This window comes from Mus musculus, chromosome 9 (genome assembly GCF_000001635.26).
Source record: "Mus musculus strain C57BL/6J chromosome 9, GRCm38.p6 C57BL/6J".
Taxonomy (NCBI): domain Eukaryota; kingdom Metazoa; phylum Chordata; class Mammalia; order Rodentia; family Muridae; genus Mus; species Mus musculus.
The window spans coordinates 17,347,351-17,357,323 of record NC_000075.6 but is presented as its reverse complement, the minus strand read 5'-3'; the positions used below and the strand labels follow the sequence as shown (position 1 = coordinate 17,357,323).

The following is a 9,973-nucleotide window of genomic DNA, read 5'->3' as shown; positions in this document are numbered from 1 at the left end:
TACATATTTTGGAAGTATACTTGGTGAAATTTGAAAGCTTCAGTTTTGTCCTGTTGAGAGTGTCCTTTGCCTTACCTCCAATTTTGCAATGCATATAAGGAGCCAGCTCTGATTCTGTGTTCTCTGTTTTCTCCTTCCAGGTGTCTAGGCACTGTGGTACACCAGGCTAAATGGATGAAGCAGAATCTGGAATGGGTGGGTTCTGCAGGATCTTGGTCCAACTGGGAATGAGTGCATGGGGAGAGACCTTCTCTGAAGAATGCTTCCTCCAAATGTTTTGTGTTACAGTTGTTTTAGATGATAGTCAATGAAACAGCTCTCTTAGATAAACTTCATTGAAATAGCTTGTATGCACACAAGGTATTTGGAGGTGACAAAGGGCTATATATGGACCTTGGAGAGAGGGAAGGAGTTTACAGGGTGAATATAAAATCATTGGCTATAGTTTAAAATACTGTGAATATAGAAAAGCATTCCAGGCATCCCCAGTACATGCTGGGCAGGAAGTTGAACTTGTAAGTTTGCCAAGGACTATGTGACATTCCTCAAATAGAAGATTGGGGGTCAGGCTCCTCAAATCAGTCAGAGAAGAGAAAGTCCCACTGAGAAAATGGAGTCCACCAGTTTTCTCTGAGTTCAGAGGAGCTATCCAGACATGGTGACCATAAATCGTGAGTTGCAACAGAAACTTTTCAGTTTAATGAAGTCCCACTTACTATGAGCACCCTTAGTTCTATAATATTGGTGTTCTTTTCAGGATGTTTTCCCCTGTGCTAATGTATTCTAGGCTATTCTCTGCTTTTTCTTTTATCGGGTTAAGTGTAACTGGTTTTATGTTGAAATTTTTAATATAATTGGACTTGAGTTTCTAGAGGGTGATACGTGTGGACCTATTTGCTTTCTACATAACATCTCCAGACAATTACCCAATTGTTGAAGGTGCTTTTTTAAATTTCCATTGCATATTTCTGAACTGGTGTGTAGATTTACGTCTGGGACTTGGATTCTATTTCATTGTTCATCTTGTCTGTTTATACCAATAAACAGCTTTCTCTACTTTAGCTCTGTAGTATAGCTTGAAATCAGAGGTAGTAATACCTCCAGAAGATCTTTTATTATACAGGATTGTTTTAGCTATCCCACATTTCAGGGGTTCTTTTACATATGAACTTGAATATTGCCCTTGAATATTGTTCTTTCAAGTTCTATAAACAATTGTGTTGGAATTTTGTTGTGGATTTTTTGAATCTGTAGATTGCTTTTGGTAAGATAGCCATTTTTACGATGTTAATCTTACTAATTCATGACCATGGGAGATCTTTCCATTCTTCTGTTATCTTCTTCAAAGGTTTGAAGTCATACATGTTTTTCACTTGCTTGGTTATAAATGGTCCAAGATATTTTATATTGGTCGTGACTATTGTGAAGGATATTTTTTTCCTTTTTCTTGATTTCTTCTTCAGGCCATTTTTCATTTTATATAAAAGGGCTCCTCAGATTTTTTTAGTTAATCTTATAACTACCCATTTTGCTGAAGGTGTTAATCAGCTGTGTGATTTCTCTAATAGAATTTTGGGAGTCAGTTATAAATAATATATTATATTCTGAAATAGCAATACACTGATTTCTTTCTTTTCAATTTGTGTCCACTTCATCCCCTTTAGTGGTCTTATTGCTTTATCTAGAACGTCAAGTAGTTCTAGATATTAGTAGAGAAAGTGCACAGCCTTGTCTTGTTCCTGATCTTAGGTGAACTGCTTTGCATTTCTCTTTATTTAATGTGGTGATGGCTATAGGCTGATTGTATATTGTCTTTCTTGTATTTAGGCATGGTCTCTTCAAGTAATATAGTATGAAAGAGTATTGGATTTTATCAAAGGGTTTTCAGCATGTAATGAACTAATCATGTATTTTTTTTTCATTCAGGTTATTTATATGGTAGATTAAATTATCAGATTTTCATATATTGAACCATCGTTGCATCTCTGGTATTCAGTCTACTTGTCTATAATGGATGATATTTTGATGTATACTTGAATGGATTCAGTTTACAAGTGTTTTTTGTGTATTTTTGCATGAATGTTCATGAGGAAATTTCATCTGTAATTATCTTTTTGAATCTGTATGTGGTTTGGGAATCAGGATAACTGTACCAATTCTAATACTCCTGCAATTAGTCCACAAAACACAAACAGAAGAAAAATGGCCAAATTTATTTTATGAGGCTCCACCAACTTGTTCCTTGGGTCTGTTTCCTTGGAAAATCTTTTTCTAACTCTTTATTCAGAGGTAATTTCTATTTTTGAGGTTGAGGTATACTTTTTGTACGCAGAAGAATAGATCCTGGTTTTTAGTTTTTTTTTCTATTAGCCTGTATCTTTTTATTGGGGTACTGAATCCATTGGTAGTAAGAGATATTAATTACCAATGATGGTTAATTCTTTTACAATTTAATTTACTTTTTTACTTATTCACTTTATATCCCACTCATTGCCCCCTCCCAGGAACCCCCTCCCACCATCCTTCATTCATCTCTCTTCCCATTCTCTTCTTAGTCAGTAGGGGCCCACTAAGCATCACTCAGCCTGGCCTTTGTGAAGCTAGGTACATCCTATATGACCCAGCTGAAAGAACATATCCCACATCCAAGCAGCAGCTTTTGGGATAGCCTCTGCTCCAGTTGATTGGGACGCACATGAAGACAAAGCTGCACATCTGCTACTTGTGTATGGGGATATCAAGATTCAGCCTATGTATGTTTTTTGATTGGTGGTTCAGTCTCTGAGATTATCAAGTGTGCAGATTAGTTGATTCTGTTGTCCTTCAGTTGGAGTTCCTATCCCCTTTAGTGCCTGCAATACTTCTTATTCTTCCTTAATAGTCCCCAGGCTCATCTACTGTTTGGCTATAGGTGTTTGGATCGGTCTGAGTCAGATGGTGGGTGGAGCCTCTCAGAGGGCAGACATGCTAGGCTTCTGTGTGCAAGAATAACAGAGTATCATTAATAGTGTCAGGGAATGGTGCTTGCCCATGGCATGAGTCTCAATTTGAGCCATTTATTGCTTGACCATTCCCTCAGTCTATTCTTCATCCCTGTGCCTGCATTTCTTGTAGACAGGATAAATTTTGGGTTGAAAGTTTTGTTGGTGGGATGGTGTCCACTGGGTTTTCTGACTGGCTATATGAGGTGGTCTCTTCAGGTTCCATATCCTCATTGCTGTGGGTCACAGCTAAGGTCACTTCCATTGATTCTTGGGCATGCCCTTTATCCCAAGTCTCTGTTAATTCTTATTAATTTGTTAGCCATGGTTATGATGGTTTTGTGTGTGTGTGTGTGTGTGTGTGTGTGTGTGTGTGTGTGTGTTTCCATTATATTTGTTTGACTGGTGTGAAATTATTTCATTTCTGTGTTCTAAGGGTGTGGTAAACCTCATTTGTCTGGAGTTGTTTTCCTAGTACATCTCTAGAGCTGTATTGTGATTAGATATTGTTTAAATTAGATTTTGTCATAAATTATCTTTTTCCACCTATGGCAAACTAAAGTTTTGCCATGTTTGGTATTCTGGAACGGGTACCTTTGGTCTCTTGGAGTCTGCAACATGTCTGCCTAGGCTCTTCTACCTTTTAGTGTCTCCTTTGAGAAATTTGGTATAATTCTGAAAGGCCTGCCTTTATATGTTACTTGACATTTATCCTTTACAGCTTTCAATATTCTCTCTTCATTCTGTATGTTTAGTATTTTGATTATTACATGGTGAGCAGAATGTTTTTTCTTGGGGACTTTTTTCTGGTCTAGTCTATTGATGTTCTTTAAGCTTCTTCTATCTTAATAGGCATATCCTTCCTTAGATTAAAAAATTTCTAGGAATTTTTGCAGTGGCAATGCAACATCGACAAGGAATAAAATATCAATGCTTCACTGATTGGACTACACACAAAAAAGACCCTTTCCCATTTTCCAAAGCCCAGTGGGTGAACTTTGGTGGCTTCTATATTTATTATCTTGACTGTATGTATTACAAGCTCTCCCTTTGGCTATGCTGTTTATACTCATAACTATATGTAGGTTACTTTGTTGGGCAATGCTAAAAAATCCCACAGGAAAAACTCCATGGATGGTTCTGTTTTTCCTAAAACTATTAGTGATGGGGTAAAATCTTCTTCTCTTTCCTGTACCTCTATTGAACTTCCAGATATGATCAGTAATACTGGGAAATTAGGGACACAATCATGTCCCTAGAGGAATAGCTAGAGTCATCCTGAGTAAGCTTATAACAGTTGTGGAGAGCATGGGGTCCTGCATCACTGTACTGGGAAAGCTGTGTCTGATCAACAAAGAGGTAAAAAAAAAAAAAATGGGGAAGTTCTATCTGATTAACAGAAGATTCTTAAAATCATCTTAAAGATGATTCTTTTTATTTTATTTTTTGTTTATTAGGTAATTTCTTCATTTACATTTCAAATGCTATCCCAAAAGTCCTCCATACCCTCACCCCCACTCCCTTACCCACCAACTTCCACTTCTTGGCCCTGGTATTCCCCTGTACTGAGGCATATAAAGTTTGCAAGACCAAGGGGCTTCTCTTCCCAATGATGGCCGACTAGGCCATCTTCTGCTACATATGCAGCTAGAGACATGAGCTCCGGGGGTACTGGTTAGTTCATATTGTTGTTCCACCTATAGGGTTGCATAACCCTTTAGCTCCTTGGGTACTTTCTCTAGTTCCTCCATTGGGGGCCCTGTGTTCCATCCAATATCTGACTGTGAGCATCCACTTTTGTGTTTGCCAGGTACTGGCATAGCCTCACAAGAGACAGCTATATCAGGGTTCTTTCAGCAAATCTTGCTGGCATATGCAATGCTGTCAGCATTTGGAGGCTAATTATGGGATGGATCCCCGGGTGTGGCAGTCTCTAGATGGTCCATGCTTTCGTCTCAGCTCCAAACTTAGTCTCTGTAATTCCTTCCATGGGTGTTTTGTTCCCAATTTTAAAAAGGGGCAAAGTGTCCACACTTTGGTCATCATTCTTCTTGAGTTTCATGTGTTTTGCAAATTGTATCTTGTATCTTGGGTATTTTAAGTTTCTGGGCTAATATCCACGTATCAGTGAGTACATATCATGTGAGTTCTTTTGTGATTGGGTTACCTCACTCAGGATGATACCCTTCAGGTCCATCCATTTGCCTAGGAATTTCATAAATTCATTCTTTTTTTTATAGATAAGTAATACTGCATTATGTAAATGTACCACATTTTCTGTAGCCATTCCTCTGTTGAGGGACATCTGGGTTCTTTCCAGCTTCTGGCTATTATAAATAAAGCTGCTATGAACATAGTGGAGCATGTGTCCTTCTTACCGGTTGGAACCTCTTTTGGATATATGCCCAGGAGAGGTATTGTGGGATCTTCCGATAGTAGTATGTCCAATTTTCTGAGGAACTGCCAGACTGATTTCCAGAGTGGTTGTACAAGCATGCAATCCCACCAACAATGGAGGAATGTTTCTCTTTCTTCACATCCTCGCCAGCATTTGTTGTCACCTGAATTTTTGATCTTAGCCATTCTGACTGGTGTGAAATGGAATCTCAGGGTTGTTTTGATTTTCATTTCCCTGATGATTAAGGATGTTAAACATTTTTTTCAGGTGCTTCTCAGCCATTCTGTATTCCTCAGGTGAGAATTCTTTGTTTAGCTCTGAACCCCATTTTTTAATGGGGTTATTTGATTTTCTGGAGTCCACCTTGTTGAGTACTTTAACATCATCTTAAAGATGATTCTTGAAAATATGATATTGGGAATTGATGGTTACATACTAGGAATGGTTGCTTAATATAATGGCTATGTCTCTGTCTACAATTTAAAAAGACAGAGGAGTGCTTTCTGATGACTGGGCGAAGAGGGACCTAACTTTAAATTGTAATGTTAAAGATAGAGAGGATTGGCTTATACCAACAAATGGTTAATCTGTCTCTCATCATGCGCAACTCTGTAACATTTGATGCCAGCTGGGTATGTGCTTATGTGTAAAGATAATCTCTCGTGTACTGTATGAAAGCATCACCTGTCAATAAAAGTTGATGACATATAAGTTGAGGCAGAAAATAGGAGATGAGAATTCCAATAGGGAGAGAGAGTCTCACTCATGAAATCAGTGACAGGAGGTAATTTACCCCAATTCTGAGGGTGAATGTTACATGAAACTGAGCAGAGTCAATCAGCCATGTAGCACTCATAGAATAGAGTATATGGGTTAATTCAGTTAGGTCTCAGAACAGAAAAGCCCATCATTCCACTCATGTCTATAGGACATGCCTGTTTTGGGAAATATTAAATAAAGAACAGCAAGTTTCCATGCTTCACCCAGCAACCTCTGCCCCAGGAGCCTGGCTGGCCATGCACTGGTGGGCAATGGCTGACCTGTTTTTAGCTCATGGAGACTGACTCAGAACCCCAAAATCTCTCCTCCCTGGTCATTAGTTTCCCTCTGGTAGGTCATTACCATGCCAGCCCCATGCTTCAAATCCCCCAAGGCCTTTGAGGTGCACATCAGGCAAGCCCACACTTTACTGCTGTGGCATACCTTTCTTTCTTGAACCCAAAAAAGCAGCCATATGAATGAAAACACAACACTAACATAGTTCAGAAATGATGGTAACCCCATCATTGGGCATAGCAACTAAAATCCTTATCTTGTAAGCCTTATTAAATCTAAATTCTCTGGTAATGAATCCTGATGGATCGCCATTGAAACCAGGAGACACTCTTAGCTACATCTTGTCCTCACATTCTCCCCATCCAAAAGGGCCTAACTCTCTCCTGCTTTTTCTCTTCTTCTATCCAACCCGTAAGTCCATCCTACTTGCCCAGTGATTGGCTCCTTTATTCATTAGGGGATTGGTTCACAAGAATTCACCTGAGTACATGTGACTCACTTCATGTCCACAGTCCCTCTCAGGAAAGAGGAATTAGCATTAAAATACAAGCAGTATCAGGCCCATCTACAACACATGCCTGGTTAGACATTTACTTTTTGCTTGCCGACATTTTGCTTTGTACTATAAAATATGGTTGGGAGGTGATTGGTCTATCAGGTGGGGACAGGAAGAAACAAAACTATTGGGGGCTTTGAGGGCTTTTATAATGCTGATGTTATGATTTATTTAAATAATCTGTGATATCACTGCTCAGGGAAGCTGGATTGTGGCTGTATAAATAAAGATGTCTAGTGTTCCTCGGGGCCACTTGCTTGAATATATATGGCTGATCAGTGCCTTCACCTGGGCCAATGCCCTTTCCCATCTCAGGATATGAACTCACTAGAGCTGTACTCCAGCAGATTTTGTTAAAAAAGATTTATGGTCTTTGAGCAAGCAATCTTCTATACCTATTCTTCTCCCTTATTTCATATTGTCCCATACTTCCTGGATATTTTATATCAGGACATTTTTAGATTTAACATTTTCTTTGATGAATATATCTATTCCTCCTGTCATATCTTCAAAGAGTCTTCTATTTCTTGTATTTTGTTGGTGATGCTTGTGTCTGTAGTTCCTGTTAGCATACCTAGATTTTCCATTCCAGGATTCCCTCAGTTTGTGAGTTTGTTTATTATTATTATTATTATTATTATTATTATTATTATTATTATTTGTTATTATTATTATTGCTTATATTTCTATTTTCAGGTCTTGAAAAGTTTCATTCATTTTCTTCATCTCTTTGTTATTTCTTGGCTTTCTTAAATGGATTTATCCATTTCTCCAGTTTGTATTTTCTAGACTTTCTTTGAGGAATTTATTAATTTATTCCTTTAGGACTTTTAATCATCTTCATAAAATCAGTTTTAAGGTAGTTGCTTTGTGATTCAGTTGTGTTAAGATATTTAGTGGTTGAGATACTTCGATATTGGGCTTTGGTGGTGCCATACTACCCTGACTGTTGTTAATTTTGTTCTTAAATCAATGTCTAAGCATCTGGGTTTGGGATGATTACAGGTCTAGATGCTGATTTCTGAGTTTGTTTTTGTTGGATGGATATTTTATTCCTTTGTTTCTGTTTCATTTTTAGTCTTCTGAGCTTTGAGTCCTGGATATCTTGAAGATGGCACAACCTCTAGTCTATCAGGGAATCCCCACCTTAGCTGGATACTGGACATCTGATGTCTAGCACAGCCTTTGCTCCAGCAGGGAGTCTTTGCCTGAGTTTGGGGTGGGTAGCACAGGGTAAAGAGGAGAGTACTGAAATGGAGGATCCTGTCATGAGGCACTGAGAAAGTAGGAAAGAACCATAGGTGGACTGTCCATCTGGGTTTCTGGGGGCTGGTGTAGTCTCTGTTCCAACACAGTGTCTTTAGTTGAGTTTGCTTATGTTCTTCTGACTGGTGTGGCCTACACCTGTTTTCTGACTGACATGGTCTGTACCTGGGCATCCAATGTTTGCTCATGTTAGGGCACAACATGGCAGCAGAAAGTCAGTGGGACAAGAAGGGATGTCAGTGGTATGGGCCTTTTGTATCTGAACAGAGTGCGTTGGGAGGGTTCCGAGGGCAAATGAGCTTCTTACCTTCTTTTCTGACAGCTTTGGCCTACAACTAAACAGTAGATATCTCTATGGCCTTTTTTTTTAAACAGAGAGAAAACTTTATTTCCTGGAGTGCTCATGTCCCTCACAATTCATTGATAAGCACTGAGTTTTATTAATTACACCTAAAGTATAATTTTTATTAGAGTGTCATAACACTTCTTAAATACAAGAGTTGGATTTCTCATATTTTGTGGGAATCCACCTATTAGTGTTAAACCACTGTAAGCCCTTCTCCACTCTGATCACATGTCAAATGCTTGACCTCAGTATATTTCCACATCTCCATGGCTTCTTATGAACAACCATTCTTCATATTAAACCAAATGGAAATCTCTGACAAATAAAACGCCAGGACTTCTTTGCATTTATATAGCCACTATGTTTTAATGGTACATGATATCCACAGTTTTTAAAACAATTACTCAGTAATTAAATGTGATGTAGTTTATTAGCTAGATATGGACATATAGACTATGGCTCATACTTATTAGTATCCACCAGAGTGTACCAGATCCAAAGAAGATAATGTCCATCCCAAAGTGTACTTTAGTTAGAGCATTAAGAAGCAAATAAAGACTAAAGTACAACATTAGGTTTACCCTGATTAGGATTTATAAACATGTAATAAATATTTTATAACAAAGGGGCTTAGAATATCATGAGAAAAATTGGGAGCAATAAAATTTAAGGGTAAAATTTGAGGTAAACTGTAGTAGGTGGTAAGCAGATTAAGTAAAGGGAGTCAAGAGTGAGGAAAAGGATTCTCTTCACACCCTTACATGAGGGAGTATATCCTCAACCATAACTCCAGAGATACAATGTGGCAACAAATAATTTTCATATCAGTAATCTTGACTAAAACTAGTTCATGGTTACAATTATTGTCTTTATGCTCCACTTACATCGTAAAATGCCAACAATTTCTTCCCAGGCCAGAACCTCCACCAACATGGCATGCAAAGTATGTTCTTCTCACCTCTGTTTCCCCTTAGCCATGAGTGCCAGAAGAATTGGACTGTCCACTGCTGTCCTTTGGCTCTAGCAGCTGCAATTGCTTGCTGCAGTAACTATCTGCCTAGATGTAAATTAACAATCAGATTATAGTAATATTTGCCTCAAACCACCCCAGTTACTTTTTACCACGTTCATTCAAGTGCAGTGTCTCTCTAAAACTAAGACTTTTATAAGTTCACCTTACAGTAGGCTTCCTCCAATATTCAGCATCAGCTTTCTCAGCCTGTTAATCTCTCTGGGTTTTATAAAACAGGCATCTGCCTGAGGCCCTCAATCTTCTCTACCCTCACCTAGATCTGGCTTCTGACTAACATCTTGTTTTCCTTCTGATGATCTAAATTTAGCTCCAAAACTCTCACAATCAGAAATCTTCT

At 38.4% G+C, this 9,973-nt stretch overlaps 1 long non-coding RNA gene across 1 annotated transcript in view; it reads left to right on the top strand.

The window, feature by feature from the left end:
• The first annotated feature begins 609 nt into the window (after positions 1 to 609).
• Gm39296 overlaps positions 610 to 9,973 on the top strand; it is a 175,390-nt gene continuing 166,026 nt past the window's right edge. The window contains exon 1 of the long non-coding RNA XR_870555.1: positions 610 to 671. This is a non-coding gene — a long non-coding RNA (predicted gene, 39296). The remainder of the gene's footprint in view (positions 672 to 9,973) is intronic.